We start from the raw sequence: 25,487 nt of genomic DNA on the forward strand, positions 1-25,487 counted from the left end.
GCAGAACTCAGAATTTCCAATTCAGAACTCAGCCCTTAGAACGTAGTACTCAGAACTCAGATGTTACAATTCAGACTTTAGAATGTAGCACTCAGAAATCAGAATCTGAATGCAGAACTCAGAATTCTAAATTCAGAACGCAGAGTTCAGAAATTAGAGCTCAGTATTCAGAACCACAATTCCCAACCCGGAACTCAAAACTCAAAAATCAGAACTCAGTGTTGAGAACTAGAAACTCAGAACTCAGAATTCAGCATGCAGAATGCAGAACGAAGAATCCGTATTCAGAATCAGATTTCGCAACCCTCAATTCAGACCTCAGACATCAAAACGCAGAATTCAGAGATCCGGACTCAGAATTCAGAAGTTAGAACTCAGAACTCAGATTTTGGAACTCAGAAGGCAGGTTTCAAAACTCAGCAATCAGAAGTCTGAATTCAGAACTTATAATTTAGAACTCAGAACTCAGCTTTCAGAGCTCATAATACAGATCTCAGTGCTCAGAATTCTGAAGTCAGAACTCAGAACTCAGTATTCAATGCAGAATTCAGAACTCAAAGCTCATCATTTCGAACTTAGGATTCAGAAGACAGAACTCAGAACTCTGTGATCACAATTCAGAATTCAGGACTCAGAAATCGGAACTCAGTAATCAATGCGGAATTCAGAACTCAGAAATCACAAGTCAGAATTGAGAACTCAGAACTCTTAATTCAGAACTCAGAAATTAGAACTCCAAATTCAGTATTCGAAATTGAGCACTCAGAATGTACAGCTTCAAACTCAAATCTCAGAATGCAGATATCAGAATACAGAACTCAGAATTCCCAAACTCGAATTCTGAATTCAGAATTCACAGCTTAGTGTTCAGAACTCAGAACGCAGAACTCAGAATTTCCAATTCAGAACTCAGCCCTTAGAACGTAGTACTCAGAACTCAGATGTTACAATTCAGACTTTAGAATGTAGCACTCAGAAATCAGAATCTGAATGCAGAACTCAGAATTCTAAATTCAGAACGCAGAGTTCAGAAATTAGAGCTCAGTATTCAGAACCACAATTCCCAACCCGGAACTCAAAACTCAAAAATCAGAACTCAGTGTTGAGAACTAGAAACTCAGAACTCAGAATGCAGAATGCAGAACGAAGAATCCGTATTCAGAATCAGATTTCGCAACCCTCAATTCAGACCTCAGACATCAAAACGCAGAATTCAGAGATCCGGACTCAGAATTCAGAAGTTAGAACTCAGAACTCAGATTTTGGAACTCAGAAGGCAGGTTTCAAAACTCAGCAATCAGAAGTCTGAATTCAGAACTTATAATTTAGAACTCAGAACTCAGCTTTCAGAGCTCATAATACAGATCTCAGTGCTCAGAATTCTGAAGTCAGAACTCAGAACTCAGTATTCAATGCAGAATTCAGAACTCAAAGCTCATCATTTCGAACTTAGGATTCAGAAGACAGAACTCAGAACTCTATGATCACAATTCAGAATTCAGGACTCAGAAATCGGAACTCAGTAATCAATGCGGAATTCAGAACTCAGAAATCACAAGTCAGAATTGAGAACTCAGAACTCTTAATTCAGAACTCAGAAATTAGAACTCCAAATTCAGTATTCGAAATTGAGCACTCAGAATGTACAGCTTCAAACTCAAATCTCAGAATGCAGATATCAGAATACAGAACTCAGAATTCCCAAACTCGAATTCTGAATTCAGAATTCACAGCTTAGTGTTCAGAACTCAGAACGCAGAACTCAGAATTTCCAATTCAGAACTCAGCCCTTAGAACGTAGTACTCAGAACTCAGATGTTACAATTCAGAATTTAGAATGTAGCACTCAGAAATCAGAATCTGAATGCAGAACTCAGAATTCTAAATTCAGAACGCAGAGTTCAGAAATTAGAGCTCAGTATTCAGAACCACAATTCCCAACCCGGAACTCAAAACTCAAAAATCAGAACTCAGTGTTGAGAACTAGAAACCCAGAACTCAGAATTCAGCATGCAGAATGCAGAACGAAGAATCCGTATTCAGAATCAGATTTCGCAACCCTCAATTCAGACCTCAGACATCAAAACGCAGAATTCAGAGATCCGGACTCAGAATTCAGAAGTTAGAACTCAGAACTCAGATTTTGGAACTCAGAAGGCAGGTTTCAAAACTCAGCAATCAGAAGTCTGAATTCAGAACTTATAATTTAGAACTCAGAACTCAGCTTTCAGAGCTCATAATACAGATCTCAGTGCTCAGAATTCTGAAGTCAGAACTCAGAACTCAGTATTCAATACAGAATTCAGAACTCAAAGCTCATCATTTCGAACTTAGGATTCAGAAGACAGAACTCAGAACTCTGTGATCACAATTCAGAATTCAGGACTCAGAAATCGGAACTCAGTAATCAATGCGGAATTCAGAACTCAGAAATCACAAGTCAGAATTGAGAACTCAGAACTCTTAATTCAGAACTCAGAAATTAGAACTCCAAATTCAGTATTCGAAATTGAGCACTCAGAATGTACAGCTTCAAACTCAAATCTCAGAATGCAGATATCAGAATACAGAACTCAGAATTCCCAAACTCGAATTCTGAATTCAGAATTCACAGCTTAGTGTTCAGAACTCAGAACGCAGAACTCAGAATTTCCAATTCAGAACTCAGCCCTTAGAACGTAGTACTCAGAACTCAGATGTTACAATTCAGAATTTAGAATGTAGCACTCAGAAATCAGAATCTGAATGCAGAACTCAGAATTCTAAATTCAGAACGCAGAGTTCAGAAATTAGAGCTCAGTATTCAGAACCACAATTCCCAACCCGGAACTCAAAACTCAAAAATCAGAACTCAGTGTTGAGAACTAGAAACTCAGAACTCAGAATGCAGAATGCGGAACGAAGAATCCGTATTCAGAATCAGATTTTGCAACCCTCAATTCAGACCTCAGACATCAAAACGCAGAATTCAGAGATCCGGACTCAGAATTCAGAAGTTAGAACTCAGAACTCAGATTTTGGAACTCAGAAGGCAGGTTTCAAAACTCAGCAATCAGAAGTCTGAATTCAGAACTTATAATTTAGAACTCAGAACTCAGCTTTCAGAGCTCATAATACAGATCTCAGTGCTCAGAATTCTGAAGTCAGAACTCAGAACTCAGTATTCAATACAGAATTCAGAACTCAAAGCTCATCATTTCGAACTTAGGATTCAGAAGACAGAACTCAGAACTCTGTGATCACAATTCAGAATTCAGGACTCAGAAATCGGAACTCAGTAATCAATGCGGAATTCAGAACTCAGAAATCACAAGTCAGAATTCAGAACTCAGAACTCTTAATTCAGAACTCAGAAATTAGAACTCCAAATTCAGTATTCGAAATTGAGCACTCAGAATGTACAGCTTCAAACTCAAATCTCAGAATGCAGATATCAGAATACAGAACTCAGAATTCCCAAACTCGAATTCTGAATTCAGAATTCACAGCTTAGTGTTCAGAACTCAGAACGCAGAACTCAGAATTTCCAATTCAGAACTCAGCCCTTAGAACGTAGTACTCAGAACTCAGATGTTACAATTCAGAATTTAGAATGTAGCACTCAGAAATCAGAATCTGAATGCAGAACTCAGAATTCTAAATTCAGAACGCAGAGTTCAGAAATTAGAGCTCAGTATTCAGAACCACAATTCCCAACCCGGAACTCAAAACTCAAAAATCAGAACTCAGTGTTGAGAACTAGAAACTCAGAACTCAGAATTCAGCATGCAGAATGTGGAACGAAGAATCCGTATTCAGAATCAGATTTCGCAACCCTCAATTCAGACCTCAGACATCAAAACGCAGAATTCAGAGATCCGGACTCAGAATTCAGAAGTTAGAACTCAGAACTCAGACTTTGGAACTCAGAAGGCAGGTTTCAAAACTCAGCAATCAGAAGTCTGAATTCAGAACTTATAATTTAGAACTCAGAACTCAGCTTTCAGAGCTCATAATACAGATCTCAGTGCTCAGAATTCTGAAGTCAGAACTCAGAACTCAGTATTCAATACAGAATTCAGAACTCAAAGCTCATCATTTCGAACTTAGGATTCAGAAGACAGAACTCAGAACTCTGTGATCACAATTCAGAATTCAGGACTCAGAAATCGGAACTCAGTAATCAATGCGGAATTCAGAACTCAGAAATCACAAGTCAGAATTGAGAACTCAGAACTCTTAATTCAGAACTCAGAAATTAGAACTCCAAATTCAGTATTCGAAATTGAGCACTCAGAATGTACAGCTTCAAACTCAAATCTCAGAATGCAGATATCAGAATACAGAACTCAGAATTCCCAAACTCGAATTCTGAATTCAGAATTCACAGCTTAGTGTTCAGAACTCAGAACGCAGAACTCAGAATTTCCAATTCAGAACTCAGCCCTTAGAACGTAGTACTCAGAACTCAGATGTTACAATTCAGACTTTAGAATGTAGCACTCAGAAATCAGAATCTGAATGCAGAACTCAGAATTCTAAATTCAGAACGCAGAGTTCAGAAATTAGAGCTCAGTATTCAGAACAACAATTCCCAACCCCGAACTCAAAACTCAAAAATCAGAACTCAGTGTTGAGAACTAGAAACTCAGAACTCAGAATGCAGAATGCAGAACAAAGAATCCGTATTCAGAATCAGATTTCGCAACCCTCAATTCAGACCTCAGACATCAAAACGCAGAATTCAGAGATCCGGACTCAGAATTCAGAAGTTAGAACTCAGAACTCAGATTTTGGAACTCAGAAGGCAGGTTTCAAAACTCAGCAATCAGAAGTCTGAATTCAGAACTTATAATTTAGAACTCAGAACTCAGCTTTCAGAGCTCATAATACAGATCTCAGTGCTCAGAATTCTGAAGTCAGAACTCAGAACTCAGTATTCAATGCAGAATTCAGAACTCAAAGCTCATCATTTCGAACTTAGGATTCAGAAGACAGAACTCAGAACTCTATGATCACAATTCAGAATTCAGGACTCAGAAATCGGAACTCAGTAATCAATGCGGAATTCAGAACTCAGAAATCACAAGTCAGAATTGAGAACTCAGAACTCTTAATTCAGAACTCAGAAATTAGAACTCCAAATTCAGTATTCGAAATTGAGCACTCAGAATGTACAGCTTCAAACTCAAATCTCAGAATGCAGATATCAGAATACAGAACTCAGAATTCCCAAACTCGAATTCTGAATTCAGAATTCACAGCTTAGTGTTCAGAACTCAGAACGCAGAACTCAGAATTTCCAATTCAGAACTCAGCCCTTAGAACGTAGTACTCAGAACTCAGATGTTACAATTCAGAATTTAGAATGTAGCACTCAGAAATCAGAATCTGAATGCAGAACTCAGAATTCTAAATTCAGAACGCAGAGTTCAGAAATTAGAGCTCAGTATTCAGAACCACAATTCCCAACCCGGAACTCAAAACTCAAAAATCAGAACTCAGTGTTGAGAACTAGAAACTCAGAACTCAGAATTCAGCATGCAGAATGCAGAACGAAGAATCCGTATTCAGAATCAGATTTCGCAACCCTCAATTCAGACCTCAGACATCAAAACGCAGAATTCAGAGATCCGGACTCAGAATTCAGAAGTTAGAACTCAGAACTCAGATTTTGGAACTCAGAAGGCAGGTTTCAAAACTCAGCAATCAGAAGTCTGAATTCAGAACTTATAATTTAGAACTCAGAACTCAGCTTTCAGAGCTCATAATACAGATCTCAGTGCTCAGAATTCTGAAGTCAGAACTCAGAACTCAGTATTCAATACAGAATTCAGAACTCAAAGCTCATCATTTCGAACTTAGGATTCAGAAGACAGAACTCAGAACTCTGTGATCACAATTCAGAATTCAGGACTCAGAAATCGGAACTCAGTAATCAATGCGGAATTCAGAACTCAGAAATCACAAGTCAGAATTGAGAACTCAGAACTCTTAATTCAGAACTCAGAAATTAGAACTCCAAATTCAGTATTCGAAATTGAGCACTCAGAATGTACAGCTTCAAACTCAAATCTCAGAATGCAGATATCAGAATACAGAACTCAGAATTCCCAAACTCGAATTCTGAATTCAGAATTCACAGCTTAGTGTTCAGAACTCAGAACGCAGAACTCAGAATTTCCAATTCAGAACTCAGCCCTTAGAACGTAGTACTCAGAACTCAGATGTTACAATTCAGAATTTAGAATGTAGCACTCAGAAATCAGAATCTGAATGCAGAACTCAGAATTCTAAATTCAGAACGCAGAGTTCAGAAATTAGAGCTCAGTATTCAGAACCACAATTCCCAACCTGGAACTCAAAACTCAAAAATCAGAACTCAGTGTTGAGAACTAGCAACTCAGAACTCAGAATTCAGCATGCAGAATGTGGAACGAAGAATCCGTATTCAGAATCAGATTTCGCAACCCTCAATTCAGACCTCAGACATCAAAACGCAGAATTCAGAGATCCGGACTCAGAATTCAGAAGTTAGAACTCAGAACTCAGATTTTGGAACTCAGAAGGCAGGTTTCAAAACTCAGCAATCAGAAGTCTGAATTCAGAACTTATAATTTAGAACTCAGAACTCAGCTTTCAGAGCTCATAATACAGATCTCAGTGCTCAGAATTCTGAAGTCAGAACTCAGAACTCAGTATTCAATACAGAATTCAGAACTCAAAGCTCATCATTTCGAACTTAGGATTCAGAAGACAGAACTCAGAACTCTGTGATCACAATTCAGAATTCAGGACTCAGAAATCGGAACTCAGTAATCAATGCGGAATTCAGAACTCAGAAATCACAAGTCAGAATTGAGAACTCAGAACTCTTAATTCAGAACTCAGAAATTAGAACTCCAAATTCAGTATTCGAAATTGAGCACTCAGAATGTACAGCTTCAAACTCAAATCTCAGAATGCAGATATCAGAATACAGAACTCAGAATTCCCAAACTCGAATTCTGAATTCAGAATTCACAGCTTAGTGTTCAGAACTCAGAACGCAGAACTCAGAATTTCCAATTCAGAACTCAGCCCTTAGAACGTAGTACTCAGAACTCAGATGTTACAATTCAGACTTTAGAATGTAGCACTCAGAAATCAGAATCTGAATGCAGAACTCAGAATTCTAAATTCAGAACGCAGAGTTCAGAAATTAGAGCTCAGTATTCAGAACCACAATTCCCAACCCGGAACTCAAAACTCAAAAATCAGAACTCAGTGTTGAGAACTAGAAACTCAGAACTCAGAATGCAGAATGCAGAACAAAGAATCCGTATTCAGAATCAGATTTCGCAACCCTCAATTCAGACCTCAGACATCAAAACGCAGAATTCAGAGATCCGGACTCAGAATTCAGAAGTTAGAACTCAGAACTCAGATTTTGGAACTCAGAAGGCAGGTTTCAAAACTCAGCAATCAGAAGTCTGAATTCAGAACTTATAATTTAGAACTCAGAACTCAGCTTTCAGAGCTCATAATACAGATCTCAGTGCTCAGAATTCTGAAGTCAGAACTCAGAACTCAGTATTCAATACAGAATTCAGAACTCAAAGCTCATCATTTCGAACTTAGGATTCAGAAGACAGAACTCAGAACTCTGTGATCACAATTCAGAATTCAGGACTCAGAAATCGGAACTCAGTAATCAATGCGGAATTCAGAACTCAGAAATCACAAGTCAGAATTGAGAACTCAGAACTCTTAATTCAGAACTCAGAAATTAGAACTCCAAATTCAGTATTCGAAATTGAGCACTCAGAATGTACAGCTTCAAACTCAAATCTCAGAATGCAGATATCAGAATACAGAACTCAGAATTCCCAAACTCGAATTCTGAATTCAGAATTCACAGCTTAGTGTTCAGAACTCAGAACGCAGAACTCAGAATTTCCAATTCAGAACTCAGCCCTTAGAACGTAGTACTCAGAACTCAGATGTTACAATTCAGACTTTAGAATGTAGCACTCAGAAATCAGAATCTGAATGCAGAACTCAGAATTCTAAATTCAGAACGCAGAGTTCAGAAATTAGAGCTCAGTATTCAGAACCACAATTCCCAACCCGGAACTCAAAACTCAAAAATCAGAACTCAGTGTTGAGAACTAGAAACTCAGAACTCAGAATGCAGAATGCAGAACAAAGAATCCGTATTCAGAATCAGATTTCGCAACCCTCAATTCAGACCTCAGACATCAAAACGCAGAATTCAGAGATCCGGACTCAGAATTCAGAAGTTAGAACTCAGAACTCAGATTTTGGAACTCAGAAGGCAGGTTTCAAAACTCAGCAATCAGAAGTCTGAATTCAGAACTTATAATTTAGAACTCAGAACTCAGCTTTCAGAGCTCATAATACAGATCTCAGTGCTCAGAATTCTGAAGTCAGAACTCAGAACTCAGTATTCAATGCAGAATTCAGAACTCAAAGCTCATCATTTCGAACTTAGGATTCAGAAGACAGAACTCAGAACTCTATGATCACAATTCAGAATTCAGGACTCAGAAATCGGAACTCAGTAATCAATGCGGAATTCAGAACTCAGAAATCACAAGTCAGAATTGAGAACTCAGAACTCTTAATTCAGAACTCAGAAATTAGAACTCCAAATTCAGTATTCGAAATTGAGCACTCAGAATGTACAGCTTCAAACTCAAATCTCAGAATGCAGATATCAGAATACAGAACTCAGAATTCCCAAACTCGAATTCTGAATTCAGAATTCACAGCTTAGTGTTCAGAACTCAGAACGCAGAACTCAGAATTTCCAATTCAGAACTCAGCCCTTAGAACGTAGTACTCAGAACTCAGATGTTACAATTCAGAATTTAGAATGTAGCACTCAGAAATCAGAATCTGAATGCAGAACTCAGAATTCTAAATTCAGAACGCAGAGTTCAGAAATTAGAGCTCAGTATTCAGAACCACAATTCCCAACCCGGAACTCAAAACTCAAAAATCAGAACTCAGTGTTGAGAACTAGAAACTCAGAACTCAGAATTCAGCATGCAGAATGCAGAACGAAGAATCCGTATTCAGAATCAGATTTCGCAACCCTCAATTCAGACCTCAGACATCAAAACGCAGAATTCAGAGATCCGGACTCAGAATTCAGAAGTTAGAACTCAGAACTCAGATTTTGGAACTCAGAAGGCAGGTTTCAAAACTCAGCAATCAGAAGTCTGAATTCAGAACTTATAATTTAGAACTCAGAACTCAGCTTTCAGAGCTCATAATACAGATCTCAGTGCTCAGAATTCTGAAGTCAGAACTCAGAACTCAGTATTCAATACAGAATTCAGAACTCAAAGCTCATCATTTCGAACTTAGGATTCAGAAGACAGAACTCAGAACTCTGTGATCACAATTCAGAATTCAGGACTCAGAAATCGGAACTCAGTAATCAATGCGGAATTCAGAACTCAGAAATCACAAGTCAGAATTGAGAACTCAGAACTCTTAATTCAGAACTCAGAAATTAGAACTCCAAATTCAGTATTCGAAATTGAGCACTCAGAATGTACAGCTTCAAACTCAAATCTCAGAATGCAGATATCAGAATACAGAACTCAGAATTCCCAAACTCGAATTCTGAATTCAGAATTCACAGCTTAGTGTTCAGAACTCAGAACGCAGAACTCAGAATTTCCAATTCAGAACTCAGCCCTTAGAACGTAGTACTCAGAACTCAGATGTTACAATTCAGAATTTAGAATGTAGCACTCAGAAATCAGAATCTGAATGCAGAACTCAGAATTCTAAATTCAGAACGCAGAGTTCAGAAATTAGAGCTCAGTATTCAGAACCACAATTCCCAACCCGGAACTCAAAACTCAAAAATCAGAACTCAGTGTTGAGAACTAGAAACTCAGAACTCAGAATGCAGAATGCGGAACGAAGAATCCGTATTCAGAATCAGATTTTGCAACCCTCAATTCAGACCTCAGACATCAAAACGCAGAATTCAGAGATCCGGACTCAGAATTCAGAAGTTAGAACTCAGAACTCAGATTTTGGAACTCAGAAGGCAGGTTTCAAAACTCAGCAATCAGAAGTCTGAATTCAGAACTTATAATTTAGAACTCAGAACTCAGCTTTCAGAGCTCATAATACAGATCTCAGTGCTCAGAATTCTGAAGTCAGAACTCAGAACTCAGTATTCAATACAGAATTCAGAACTCAAAGCTCATCATTTCGAACTTAGGATTCAGAAGACAGAACTCAGAACTCTGTGATCACAATTCAGAATTCAGGACTCAGAAATCGGAACTCAGTAATCAATGCGGAATTCAGAACTCAGAAATCACAAGTCAGAATTGAGAACTCAGAACTCTTAATTCAGAACTCAGAAATTAGAACTCCAAATTCAGTATTCGAAATTGAGCACTCAGAATGTACAGCTTCAAACTCAAATCTCAGAATGCAGATATCAGAATACAGAACTCAGAATTCCCAAACTCGAATTCTGAATTCAGAATTCACAGCTTAGTGTTCAGAACTCAGAACGCAGAACTCAGAATTTCCAATTCAGAACTCAGCCCTTAGAACGTAGTACTCAGAACTCAGATGTTACAATTCAGAATTTAGAATGTAGCACTCAGAAATCAGAATCTGAATGCAGAACTCAGAATTCTAAATTCAGAACGCAGAGTTCAGAAATTAGAGCTCAGTATTCAGAACCACAATTCCCAACCCGGAACTCAAAACTCAAAAATCAGAACTCAGTGTTGAGAACTAGAAACTCAGAACTCAGAATTCAGCATGCAGAATGCAGAACGAAGAATCCGTATTCAGAATCAGATTTCGCAACCCTCAATTCAGACCTCAGACATCAAAACGCAGAATTCAGAGATCCGGACTCAGAATTCAGAAGTTAGAACTCAGAACTCAGATTTTGGAACTCAGAAGGCAGGTTTCAAAACTCAGCAATCAGAAGTCTGAATTCAGAACTTATAATTTAGAACTCAGAACTCAGCTTTCAGAGCTCATAATACAGATCTCAGTGCTCAGAATTCTGAAGTCAGAACTCAGAACTCAGTATTCAATGCAGAATTCAGAACTCAAAGCTCATCATTTCGAACTTAGGATTCAGAAGACAGAACTCAGAACTCTGTGATCACAATTCAGAATTCAGGACTCAGAAATCGGAACTCAGTAATCAATGCGGAATTCAGAACTCAGAAATCACAAGTCAGAATTGAGAACTCAGAACTCTTAATTCAGAACTCAGAAATTAGAACTCCAAATTCAGTATTCGAAATTGAGCACTCAGAATGTACAGCTTCAAACTCAAATCTCAGAATGCAGATATCAGAATACAGAACTCAGAATTCCCAAACTCGAATTCTGAATTCAGAATTCACAGCTTAGTGTTCAGAACTCAGAACGCAGAACTCAGAATTTCCAATTCAGAACTCAGCCCTTAGAACGTAGTACTCAGAACTCAGATGTTACAATTCAGAATTTAGAATGTAGCACTCAGAAATCAGAATCTGAATGCAGAACTCAGAATTCTAAATTCAGAACGCAGAGTTCAGAAATTAGAGCTCAGTATTCAGAACCACAATTCCCAACCTGGAACTCAAAACTCAAAAATCAGAACTCAGTGTTGAGAACTAGAAACTCAGAACTCAGAATTCAGCATGCAGAATGTGGAACGAAGAATCCGTATTCAGAATCAGATTTCGCAACCCTCAATTCAGACCTCAGACATCAAAACGCAGAATTCAGAGATCCGGACTCAGAATTCAGAAGTTAGAACTCAGAACTCAGATTTTGGAACTCAGAAGGCAGGTTTCAAAACTCAGCAATCAGAAGTCTGAATTCAGAACTTATAATTTAGAACTCAGAACTCAGCTTTCAGAGCTCATAATACAGATCTCAGTGCTCAGAATTCTGAAGTCAGAACTCAGAACTCAGTATTCAATGCAGAATTCAGAACTCAAAGCTCATCATTTCGAACTTAGGATTCAGAAGACAGAACTCAGAACTCTGTGATCACAATTCAGAATTCAGGACTCAGAAATCGGAACTCAGTAATCAATGCGGAATTCAGAACTCAGAAATCACAAGTCAGAATTCAGAACTCTTAATTCAGAACTCAGAAATTAGAACTCCAAATTCAGTATTCGAAATTGAGCACTCAGAATGTACAGCTTCAAACTCAAATCTCAGAATGCAGATATCAGAATACAGAACTCAGAATTCCCAAACTCGAATTCTGAATTCAGAATTCACAGCTTAGTGTTCAGAACTCAGAACGCAGAACTCAGAATTTCCAATTCAGAACTCAGCCCTTAGAACGTAGTACTCAGAACTCAGATGTTACAATTCAGACTTTAGAATGTAGCACTCAGAAATCAGAATCTGAATGCAGAACTCAGAATTCTAAATTCAGAACGCAGAGTTCAGAAATTAGAGCTCAGTATTCAGAACCACAATTCCCAACCCGGAACTCAAAACTCAAAAATCAGAACTCAGTGTTGAGAACTAGAAACTCAGAACTCAGAATTCAGAATGCAGAACGAAGAATCCGTATTCAGAATCAGATTTCGCAACCCTCAATTCAGACCTCAGACATCAAAACGCAGAATTCAGAGATCCGGACTCAGAATTCAGAAGTTAGAACTCAGAACTCAGACTTTGGAACTCAGAAGGCAGGTTTCAAAACTCAGCAATCAGAAGTCTGAATTCAGAACTTATAATTTAGAACTCAGAACTCAGCTTTCAGAGCTCATAATACAGATCTCAGTGCTCAGAATTCTGAAGTCAGAACTCAGAACTCAGTATTCAATGCAGAATTCAGAACTCAAAGCTCATCATTTCGAACTTAGGATTCAGAAGACAGAACTCAGAACTCTATGATCACAATTCAGAATTCAGGACTCAGAAATCGGAACTCAGTAATCAATGCGGAATTCAGAACTCAGAAATCACAAGTCAGAATTGAGAACTCAGAACTCTTAATTCAGAACTCAGAAATTAGAACTCCAAATTCAGTATTCGAAATTGAGCACTCAGAATGTACAGCTTCAAACTCAAATCTCAGAATGCAGATATCAGAATACAGAACTCAGAATTCCCAAACTCGAATTCTGAATTCAGAATTCACAGCTTAGTGTTCAGAACTCAGAACGCAGAACTCAGAATTTCCAATTCAGAACTCAGCCCTTAGAACGTAGTACTCAGAACTCAGATGTTACAATTCAGAATTTAGAATGTAGCACTCAGAAATCAGAATCTGAATGCAGAACTCAGAATTCTAAATTCAGAACGCAGAGTTCAGAAATTAGAGCTCAGTATTCAGAACCACAATTCCCAACCCGGAACTCAAAACTCAAAAATCAGAACTCAGTGTTGAGAACTAGAAACTCAGAACTCAGAATGCAGAATGCGGAACGAAGAATCCGTATTCAGAATCAGATTTTGCAACCCTCAATTCAGACCTCAGACATCAAAACGCAGAATTCAGAGATCCGGACTCAGAATTCAGAAGTTAGAACTCAGAACTCAGATTTTGGAACTCAGAAGGCAGGTTTCAAAACTCAGCAATCAGAAGTCTGAATTCAGAACTTATAATTTAGAACTCAGAACTCAGCTTTCAGAGCTCATAATACAGATCTCAGTGCTCAGAATTCTGAAGTCAGAACTCAGAACTCAGTATTCAATGCAGAATTCAGAACTCAAAGCTCATCATTTCGAACTTAGTATTCAGAAGACAGAACTCAGAACTCTGTGATCACAATTCAGAATTCAGGACTCAGAAATCGGAACTCAGTAATCAATGCGGAATTCAGAACTCAGAAATCACAAGTCAGAATTCAGAACTCAGAACTCTTAATTCAGAACTCAGAAATTAGAACTCCAAATTCAGTATTCGAAATTGAGCACTCAGAATGTACAGCTTCAAACTCAAATCTCAGAATGCAGATATCAGAATACAGAACTCAGAATTCCCAAACTCGAATTCTGAATTCAGAATTCACAGCTTAGTGTTCAGAACTCAGAACGCAGAACTCAGAATTTCCAATTCAGAACTCAGCCCTTAGAACGTAGTACTCAGAACTCAGATGTTACAATTCAGAATTTAGAATGTAGCACTCAGAAATCAGAATCTGAATGCAGAACTCAGAATTCTAAATTCAGAACGCAGAGTTCAGAAATTAGAGCTCAGTATTCAGAACCACAATTCCCAACCCGGAACTCAAAACTCAAAAATCAGAACTCAGTGTTGAGAACTAGAAACTCAGAACTCAGAATTCAGCATGCAGAATGTGGAACGAAGAATCCGTATTCAGAATCAGATTTCGCAACCCTCAATTCAGACCTCAGACATCAAAACGCAGAATTCAGAGATCCGGACTCAGAATTCAGAAGTTAGAACTCAGAACTCAGATTTTGGAACTCAGAAGGCAGGTTTCAAAACTCAGCAATCAGAAGTCTGAATTCAGAACTTATAATTTAGAACTCAGAACTCAGCTTTCAGAGCTCATAATACAGATCTCAGTGCTCAGAATTCTGAAGTCAGAACTCAGAACTCAGTATTCAATGCAGAATTCAGAACTCAAAGCTCATCATTTCGAACTTAGGATTCAGAAGACAGAACTCAGAACTCTGTGATCACAATTCAGAATTCAGGACTCAGAAATCGGAACTCAGTAATCAATGCGGAATTCAGAACTCAGAAATCACAAGTCAGAATTGAGAACTCAGAACTCTTAATTCAGAACTCAGAAATTAGAACTCCAAATTCAGTATTCGAAATTGAGCACTCAGAATGTACAGCTTCAAACTCAAATCTCAGAATGCAGATATCAGAATACAGAACTCAGAATTCCCAAACTCGAATTCTGAATTCAGAATTCACAGCTTAGTGTTCAGAACTCAGAACGCAGAACTCAGAATTTCCAATTCAGAACTCAGCCCTTAGAACGTAGTACTCAGAACTCAGATGTTACAATTCAGAATTTAGAATGTAGCACTCAGAAATCAGAATCTGAATGCAGAACTCAGAATTCTAAATTCAGAACGCAGAGTTCAGAAATTAGAGCTCAGTATTCAGAACCACAATTCCCAACCCGGAACTCAAAACTCAAAAATCAGAACTCAGTGTTGAGAACTAGAAACTCAGAACGCAGAATTCAGCATGCAGAATGCAGAACGAAGAATCCGTATTCAGAATCAGATTTCGCAACCCTCAATTCAGACCTCAGACATCAAAACGCAGAATTCAGAGATCCGGACTCAGAATTCAGAAGTTAGAACTCAGAACTCAGACTTTGGAACTCAGAAGGCAGGTTTCAAAACTCAGCAATCAGAAGTCTGAATTCAGAACTTATAATTTAGAACTCAGAACTCAGCTTTCAGAGCTCATAATACAGATCTCAGTGCTCAGAATTCTGAAGTCAGAACTCAGAACTCAGTATTCAATGCAGAATTCAGAACTCAAAGCTCATCATTTCGAACTTAGGATTCAGAAGACAGAACTCAGAACTCTGTGATCACAATTCAGAATTCAGGACTCAGAAATCGGAACTCAGTAATCAATGCGGAATTCAGAACTCAGAAATCACAAGTCAGAATTCAGAACTCTTAATTCAGAACTCAGAAATTAGAACTCCAAATTCAGTATTCGAAATTGAGCACTCAGAATGTACAGCTTCAAACTCAAATCTCAGAATGCAGATATCAGAATACAGAACTCAGAATTCCCAAACTCGAATTCTGAATTCAGAATTCACAGCTTAGTGTTCAGAACTCAGAACGCAGAACTCAGAATTTCCAATTCAGAACTCAGCCCTTAGAACGTAGTACTCAGAACTCAGATGTTACAATTCAGACTTTAGAATGTAGCACTCAGAAATCAGAATCTGAATGCAGAACTCAGAATTCTAAATTCAGAACGCAGAGTTCAGAAATTAGAGCTCAGTATTCAGAACCACAATTCCCAACCCGGAACTCAAAACTCAAAAATCAGAACTCAGTGTTGAGAACTAGAAACTCAGAACTCAGAATTCAGCATGCAGAATGCAGAACGAAGAATCCGTATTCAGAATCAGATTTCGCAACCCTCAATTCAGACCTCAGACATCAAAACGCAGAATTCAGAGATCCGGACTCAGAATTCAGAAGTTAGAACTCAGAACTCAGACTTTGGAACTCAGAAGGCAGGTTTCAAAACTCAGCAATCAGAAGTCTGAATTCAGAACTTATAATTTAGAACTCAGAACTCAGCTTTCAGAGCTCATAATACAGATCTCAGTGCTCAGAATTCTGAAGTCAGAACTCAGAACTCAGTATTCAATGCAGAATTCAGAACTCAAAGCTCATCATTTCGAACTTAGGATTCAGAAGACAGAACTCAGAACTCTGTGATCACAATTCAGAATTCAGGACTCAGAAATCGGAACTCAGTAATCAATGCGGAATTCAGAACTCAGAAATCACAAGTCAGAATTCAGAACTCAGAACTCTTAATTCAGAACTCAGAAATTAGAACTCCAAATTCAGTATTCGAAATTGAGCACTCAGAATGTACAGCTTCAAACTCAAATCTCAGAATGCAGATATCAGAATACAGAACTCAGAATTCCCAAACTCGAATTCTGAATTCAGAATTCACAGCTTAGTGTTCAGAACTCAGAACGCAGAACTCAGAATTTCCAATTCAGAACTCAGCCCTTAGAACGTAGTACTCAGAACTCAGATGTTACAATTCAGACTTTAGAATGTAGCACTCAGAAATCAGAATCTGAATGCAGAACTCAGAATTCTAAATTCAGAACGCAGAGTTCAGAAATTAGAGCTCAGTATTCAGAACCACAATTCCCAACCCGGAACTCAAAACTCAAAAATCAGAACTCAGTGTTGAGAACTAGAAACTCAGAACGCAGAATTCAGCATGCAGAATGCAGAACGAAGAATCCGTATTCAGAATCAGATTTCGCAACCCTCAATTCAGACCTCAGACATCAAAACGCAGAATTCAGAGATCCGGACTCAGAATTCAGAAGTTAGAACTCAGAACTCAGATTTTGGAACTCAGAAGGCAGGTTTCAAAACTCAGCAATCAGAAGTCTGAATTCAGAACTTATAATTTAGAACTCAGAACTCAGCTTTCAGAGCTCATAATACAGATCTCAGTGCTCAGAATTCTGAAGTCAGAACTCAGAACTCAGTATTCAATGCAGAATTCAGAACTCAAAGCTCATCATTTCGAACTTAGGATTCAGAAGACAGAACTCAGAACTCTGTGATCACAATTCAGAATTCAGGACTCAGAAATCGGAACTCAGTAATCAATGCGGAATTCAGAACTCAGAAATCACAAGTCAGAATTCAGAACTCAGAACTCTTAATTCAGAACTCAGAAATTAGAACTCCAAATTCAGTATTCGAAATTGAGCACTCAGAATGTACAGCTTCAAACTCAAATCTCAGAATGCAGATATCAGAATACAGAACTCAGAATTCCCAAACTCGAATTCTGAATTCAGAATTCACAGCTTAGTGTTCAGAACTCAGAACGCAGAACTCAGAATTTCCAATTCAGAACTCAGCCCTTAGAACGTAGTACTCAGAACTCAGATGTTACAATTCAGACTTTAGAATGTAGCACTCAGAAATCAGAATCTGAATGCAGAACTCAGAATTCTAAATTCAGAACGCAGAGTTCAGAAATTAGAGCTCAGTATTCAGAACCACAATTCCCAACCCGGAACTCAAAACTCAAAAATCAGAACTCAGTGTTGAGAACTAGAAACTCAGAACTCAGAATTCAGCATGCAGAATGCAGAACGAAGAATCCGTATTCAGAATCAGATTTCGCAACCCTCAATTCAGACCTCAGACATCAAAACGCAGAATTCAGAGATCCGGACTCAGAATTCAGAAGTTAGAACTCAGAACTCAGATTTTGGAACTCAGAAGGCAGGTTTCAAAACTCAGCAATCAGAAGTCTGAATTCAGAACTTATAATTTAGAACTCAGAACTCAGCTTTCAGAGCTCATAATAGAGATCTCAGTGCTCAGAATTCTGAAGTCAGAACTCAGAACTCAGTATTCAATGCAGAATTCAGAACTCAAAGCTCATCATTTCGAACTTAGGATTCAGAAGACAGAACTCAGAACTCTGTGATCACAATTCAGAATTCAGGACTCAGAAATCGGAACTCAGTAATCAATGCGGAATTCAGAACTCAGAAATCACAAGTCAGAATTCAGAACTCAGAACTCTTAATTCAGAACTCAGAAATTAGAACTCCAAATTCAGTATTCGAAATTGAGCACTCAGAATGTACAGCTTCAAACTCAAATCTCAGAATGCAGATATCAGAATACAGAACTCAGAATTCCCAAACTCGAATTCTGAATTCAGAATTCACAGCTTAGTGTTCAGAACTCAGAACGCAGAACTCAGAATTTCCAATTCAGAACTCAGCCCTTAGAACGTAGTACTCAGAACTCAGATGTTACAATTCAGACTTTAGAATGTAGCACTCAGAAATCAGAATCTGAATGCAGAACTCAGAATTCTAAATTCAGAACGCAGAGTTCAGAAATTAGAGCTCAGTATTCAGAACCACAATTCCCAACCCGGAACTCAAAACTCAAAAATCAGAACTCAGTGTTGAGAACTAGAAACTCAGAACTCAGAATTCAGCATGCAGAATGCAGAACGAAGAATCCGTATTCAGAATCAGATTTCGCAACCCTCAATTCAGACCTCAGACATCAAAACGCAGAATTCAGAGATCCGGACTCAGAATTCAGAAGTTAGAACTCAGAACTCAGACTTTGGAACTCAGAAGGCAGGTTTCAAAACTCAGCAATCAGAAGTCTGAATTCAGAACTTATAATTTAGAACTCAGAACTCAGCTTTCAGAGCTCATAATACAGATCTCAGTGCTCAGAATTCTGAAGTCAGAACTCAGAACTCAGTATTCAATGCAGAATTCAGAACTCAAAGCTCATCATTTCGAACTTAGGATTCAGAAGACAGAACTCAGAACTCTGTGATCACAATTCAGAATTCAGGACTCAGAAATCGGAACTCAGTAATCAATGCGGAATTCAGAACTCAGAAATCACAAGTCAGAATTCAGAACTCAGAACTCTTAATTCAGAACTCAGAAATTAGAACTCCAAATTCAGTATTCGAAATTGAGCACTCAGAATGTACAGCTTCAAACTCAAATCTCAGAATGCAGATATCAGAATACAGAACTCAGAATTCCCAAACTCGAATTCTGAATTCAGAATTCACAGCTTAGTGTTCAGAACTCAGAACGCAGAACTCAGAATTTCCAATTCAGAACTCAGCCCTTAGAACGTAGTACTCAGAACTCAGATGTTACAATTCAGACTTTAGAATGTAGCACTCAGAAATCAGAATCTGAATGCAGAACTCAGAATTCTAAATTCAGAACGCAGAGTTCAGAAATTAGAGCTCAGTATTCAGAACCACAATTCCCAACCCGGAACTCAAAACTCAAAAATCAGAACTCAGTGTTGAGAACTAGAAACTCAGAACTCAGAATTCAGCATGCAGAATGCAGAACGAAGAATCCGTATTCAGAATCAGATTTCGCAACCCTCAATTCAGACCTCAGACATCAAAACGCAGAATTCAGAGATCCGGACTCAGAATTCAGAAGTTAGAACTCAGAACTCAGATTTTGGAACTCAGAAGGCAGGTTTCAAAACTCAGCAATCAGAAGTCTGAATTCAGAACTTATAATTTAGAACTCAGAACTCAGCTTTCAGAGCTCATAATACAGATCTCAGTGCTCAGAATTCTGAAGTCAGAACTCAGAACTCAGTATTCAATGCAGAATTCAGAACTCAAAGCTCATCATTTCGAACTTAGGATTCAGAAGACAGAACTCAGAACTCTGTGATCACAATTCAGAATTCAGGACTCAGAAATCGGAACTCAGTAATCAATGCGGAATTCAGAACTCAGAAATCACAAGTCAGAATTCAGAACTCAGAACTCTTAATTCAGAACTCAGAAATTAGAACTCCAAATTCAGTATTCGAAATTGAGCACTCAGAATGTACAGCTTCAAACTCAAATCTCAGAATGCAGATATCAGAATACAGAACTCAGAATTCCCAAACTCGAATTCTGAATTCAGAATTCACAGCTTAGTGTTCAGAACTCAGAACGCAGAACTCAGAATTTCCAATTCAGAACTCAGCCCTTAGAACGTAGTACTCAGAACTCAGATGTTACAATTCAGACTTTAGAATGTAGCACTCAGAAATCAGAATCTGAATGCAGAACTCAGAATTCTAAATTCAGAACGCAGAGTTCAGAAATTAGAGCTCAGTATTCAGAACCACAATTCCCAACCCGGAACTCAAAACTCAAAAATCAGAACTCAGTGTTGAGAACTAGAAACTCAGAACTCAGAATTCAGCATGCAGAATGCAGAACGAAGAATCCGTATTCAGAATCAGATTTCGCAACCCTCAATTCAGACCTCAGACATCAAAACGCAGAATTCAGAGATCCGGACTCAGAATTCAGAAGTTAGAACTCAGAACTCAGATTTTGGAACTCAGAAGGCAGGTTTCAAAACTCAGCAATCAGAAGTCTGAATTCAGAACTTATAATTTAGAACTCAGAACTCAGCTTTCAGAGCTCATAATAGAGATCTCAGTGCTCAGAATTCTGAAGTCAGAACTCAGAACTCAGTATTCAATGCAGAATTCAGAACTCAAAGCTCATCATTTCGAACTTAGGATTCAGAAGACAGAACTCAGAACTCTGTGATCACAATTCAGAATTCAGGACTCAGAAATCGGAACTCAGTAATCAATGCGGAATTCAGAACTCAGAAATCACAAGTCAGAATTCAGAACTCAGAACTCTTAATTCAGAACTCAGAAATTAGAACTCCAAATTCAGTATTCGAAATTGAGCACTCAGAATGTACAGCTTCAAACTCAAATCTCAGAATGCAGATATCAGAATACAGAACTCAGAATTCCCAAACTCGAATTCTGAATTCAGAATTCACAGCTTAGTGTTCAGAACTCAGAACGCAGAACTCAGAATTTCCAATTCAGAACTCAGCCCTTAGAACGTAGTACTCAGAACTCAGATGTTACAATTCAGACTTTAGAATGTAGCACTCAGAAATCAGAATCTGAATGCAGAACTCAGAATTCTAAATTCAGAACGCAGAGTTCAGAAATTAGAGCTCAGTATTCAGAACCACAATTCCCAACCCGGAACTCAAAACTCAAAAATCAGAACTCAGTGTTGAGAACTAGAAACTCAGAACTCAGAATTCAGCATGCAGAATGCAGAACGAAGAATCCGTATTCAGAATCAGATTTCGCAACCCTCAATTCAGACCTCAGACATCAAAACGCAGAATTCAGAGATCCGGACTCAGAATTCAGAAGTTAGAACTCAGAACTCAGATTTTGGAACTCAGAAGGCAGGTTTCAAAACTCAGCAATCAGAAGTCTGAATTCAGAACTTATAATTTAGAACTCAGAACTCAGCTTTCAGAGCTCATAATACAGATCTCAGTGCTCAGAATTCTGAAGTCAGAACTCAGAACTCAGTATTCAATGCAGAATTCAGAACTCAAAGCTCATCATTTCGAACTTAGGATTCAGAAGACAGAACTCAGAACTCTGTGATCACAATTCAGAATTCAGGACTCAGAAATCGGAACTCAGTAATCAATGCGGAATTCAGAACTCAGAAATCACAAGTCAGAATTCAGAACTCAGAACTCTTAATTCAGAACTCAGAAATTAGAACTCCAAATTCAGTATTCGAAATTGAGCACTCAGAATGTACAGCTTCAAACTCAAATCTCAGAATGCAGATATCAGAATACAGAACTCAGAATTCCCAAACTCGAATTCTGAATTCAGAATTCACAGCTTAGTGTTCAGAACTCAGAACGCAGAACTCAGAATTTCCAATTCAGAACTCAGCCCTTAGAACGTAGTACTCAGAACTCAGATGTTACAATTCAGACTTTAGAATGTAGCACTCAGAAATCAGAATCTGAATGCAGAACTCAGAATTCTAAATTCAGAACGCAGAGTTCAGAAATTAGAGCTCAGTATTCAGAACCACAATTCCCAACCCGGAACTCAAAACTCAAAAATCAGAACTCAGTGTTGAGAACTAGAAACTCAGAACTCAGAATTCAGCATGCAGAATGCAGAACGAAGAATCCGTATTCAGAATCAGATTTCGCAACCCTCAATTCAGACCTCAGACATCAAAACGCAGAATTCAGAGATCCGGACTCAGAATTCAGAAGTTAGAACTCAGAACTCAGATTTTGGAACTCAGAAGGCAGGTTTCAAAACTCAGCAATCAGAAGTCTGAATTCAGAACTTATAATTTAGAACTCAGAACTCAGCTTTCAGAGCTCATAATACAGATCTCAGTGCTCAGAATTCTGAAGTCAGAACTCAGAACTCAGTATTCAATGCAGAATTCAGAACTCAAAGCTCATCATTTCGAACTTAGGATTCAGAAGACAGAACTCAGAACTCTGTGATCACAATTCAGAATTCAGGACTCAGAAATCGGAACTCAGTAATCAATGTGGAATTCAGAACTCAGAAATCACAAGTCAGAATTGAGAACTCAGAACTCTTAATTCAGAACTCAGAAATTAGAACTCCAAATTCAGTATTCGAAATTGAGCACTCAGAATGTACAGCTTCAAACTCAAATCTCAGAATGCAGATATCAGAATACAGAACTCAGAATTCCCAAACTCGAATTCTGAATTCAGAATTCACAGCTTAGTGTTCAGAACTCAGAACGCAGAACTCAGAATTTCCAATTCAGAACTCAGCCCTTAGAACGTAGTACTCAGAACTCAGATGTTACAATTCAGACTTTAGAATGTAGCACTCAGAAATCAGAATCTGAATGCAGAACTCAGAATTCTAAATTCAGAACGCAGAGTTCAGAAATTAGAGCTCAGTATTCAGAACCACAATTCCCAACCCGGAACTCAAAACTCAAAAATCAGAACTCAGTGTTGAGAACTAGAAACTCAGAACTCAGAATTCAGCATGCAGAATGCAGAACGAAGAATCCGTATTCAGAATCAGATTTCGCAACCCTCAATTCAGACCTCAGACATCAAAACGCAGAATTCAGAGATCCGGACTCAGAATTCAGAAGTTAGAACTCAGAACTCAGATTTTGGAACTCAGAAGGCAGGTTTCAAAACTCAGCAATCAGAAGTCTGAATTCAGAACTTATAATTTAGAACTCAGAACTCAGCTTTCAGAGCTCATAATACAGATCTCAGTGCTCAGAATTCTGAAGTCAGAACTCAGAACTCAGTATTCAATGCAGAATTCAGAACTCAAAGCTCATCATTTCGAACTTAGGATTCAGAAGACAGAACTCAGAACTCTGTGATCACAATTCAGAATTCAGGACTCAGAAATCGGAACTCAGTAATCAATGCGGAATTCAGAACTCAGAAATCACAAGTCAGAATTCAGAACTCAGAACTCTTAATTCAGAACTCAGAAATTAGAACTCCAAATTCAGTATTCGAAATTGAGCACTCAGAATGTACAGCTTCAAACTCAAATCTCAGAATGCAGATATCAGAATACAGAACTCAGAATTCCCAAACTCGAATTCTGAATTCAGAATTCACAGCTTAGTGTTCAGAACTCAGAACGCAGAACTCAGAATTTCCAATTCAGAACTCAGCCCTTAGAACGTAGTACTCAGAACTCAGATGTTACAATTCAGACTTTAGAATGTAGCACTCAGAAATCAGAATCTGAATGCAGAACTCAGAATTCTAAATTCAGAACGCAGAGTTCAGAAATTAGAGCTCAGTATTCAGAACCACAATTCCCAACCCGGAACTCAAAACTCAAAAATCAGAACTCAGTGTTGAGAACTAGAAACTCAGAACTCAGAATGCAGAATGCAGAACGAAGAATCCGTATTCAGAATCAGATTTCGCAACCCTCAATTCAGACCTCAGACATCAAAACGCAGAATTCAGAGATCCGGACTCAGAATTCAGAAGTTAGAACTCAGAACTCAGATTTTGGAACTCAGAAGGCAGGTTTCAAAACTCAGCAATCAGAAGTCTGAATTCAGAACTTATAATTTAGAACTCAGAACTCAGCTTTCAGAGCTCATAATACAGATCTCAGTGCTCAGAATTCTGAAGTCAGAACTCAGAACTCAGTATTCAATGCAGAATTCAGAACTCAAAGCTCATCATTTCGAACTTAGGATTCAGAAGACAGAACTCAGAACTCTATGATCACAATTCAGAATTCAGGACTCAGAAATCGGAACTCAGTAATCAATGCGGAATTCAGAACTCAGAAATCACAAGTCAGAATTGAGAACTCAGAACTCTTAATTCAGAACTCAGAAATTAGAACTCCAAATTCAGTATTCGAAATTGAGCACTCAGAATGTACAGCTTCAAACTCAAATCTCAGAATGCAGATATCAGAATACAGAACTCAGAATTCCCAAACTCGAATTCTGAATTCAGAATTCACAGCTTAGTGTTCAGAACTCAGAACGCAGAACTCAGAATTTCCAATTCAGAACTCAGCCCTTAGAACGTAGTACTCAGAACTCAGATGTTACAATTCAGAATTTAGAATGTAGCACTCAGAAATCAGAATCTGAATGCAGAACTCAGAATTCTAAATTCAGAACGCAGAGTTCAGAAATTAGAGCTCAGTATTCAGAACCACAATTCCCAACCCGGAACTCAAAACTCAAAAATCAGAACTCAGTGTTGAGAACTAGAAACTCAGAACTCAGAATTCAGCATGCAGAATGCAGAACGAAGAATCCGTATTCAGAATCAGATTTCGCAACCCTCAATTCAGACCTCAGACATCAAAACGCAGAATTCAGAGATCCGGACTCAGAATTCAGAAGTTAGAACTCAGAACTCAGATTTTGGAACTCAGAAGGCAGGTTTCAAAACTCAGCAATCAGAAGTCTGAATTCAGAACTTATAATTTAGAACTCAGAACTCAGCTTTCAGAGCTCATAATACAGATCTCAGTGCTCAGAATTCTGAAGTCAGAACTCAGAACTCAGTATTCAATACAGAATTCAGAACTCAAAGCTCATCATTTCGAACTTAGGATTCAGAAGACAGAACTCAGAACTCTGTGATCACAATTCAGAATTCAGGACTCAGAAATCGGAACTCAGTAATCAATGCGGAATTCAGAACTCAGAAATCACAAGTCAGAATTGAGAACTCAGAACTCTTAATTCAGAACTCAGAAATTAGAACTCCAAATTCAGTATTCGAAATTGAGCACTCAGAATGTACAGCTTCAAACTCAAATCTCAGAATGCAGATATCAGAATACAGAACTCAGAATTCCCAAACTCGAATTCTGAATTCAGAATTCACAGCTTAGTGTTCAGAACTCAGAACGCAGAACTCAGAATT

This window comes from Ochotona princeps, chromosome Y (assembly GCF_030435755.1).
Source record: "Ochotona princeps isolate mOchPri1 chromosome Y, mOchPri1.hap1, whole genome shotgun sequence".
Taxonomy (NCBI): Eukaryota; Metazoa; Chordata; class Mammalia; order Lagomorpha; family Ochotonidae; genus Ochotona; species Ochotona princeps.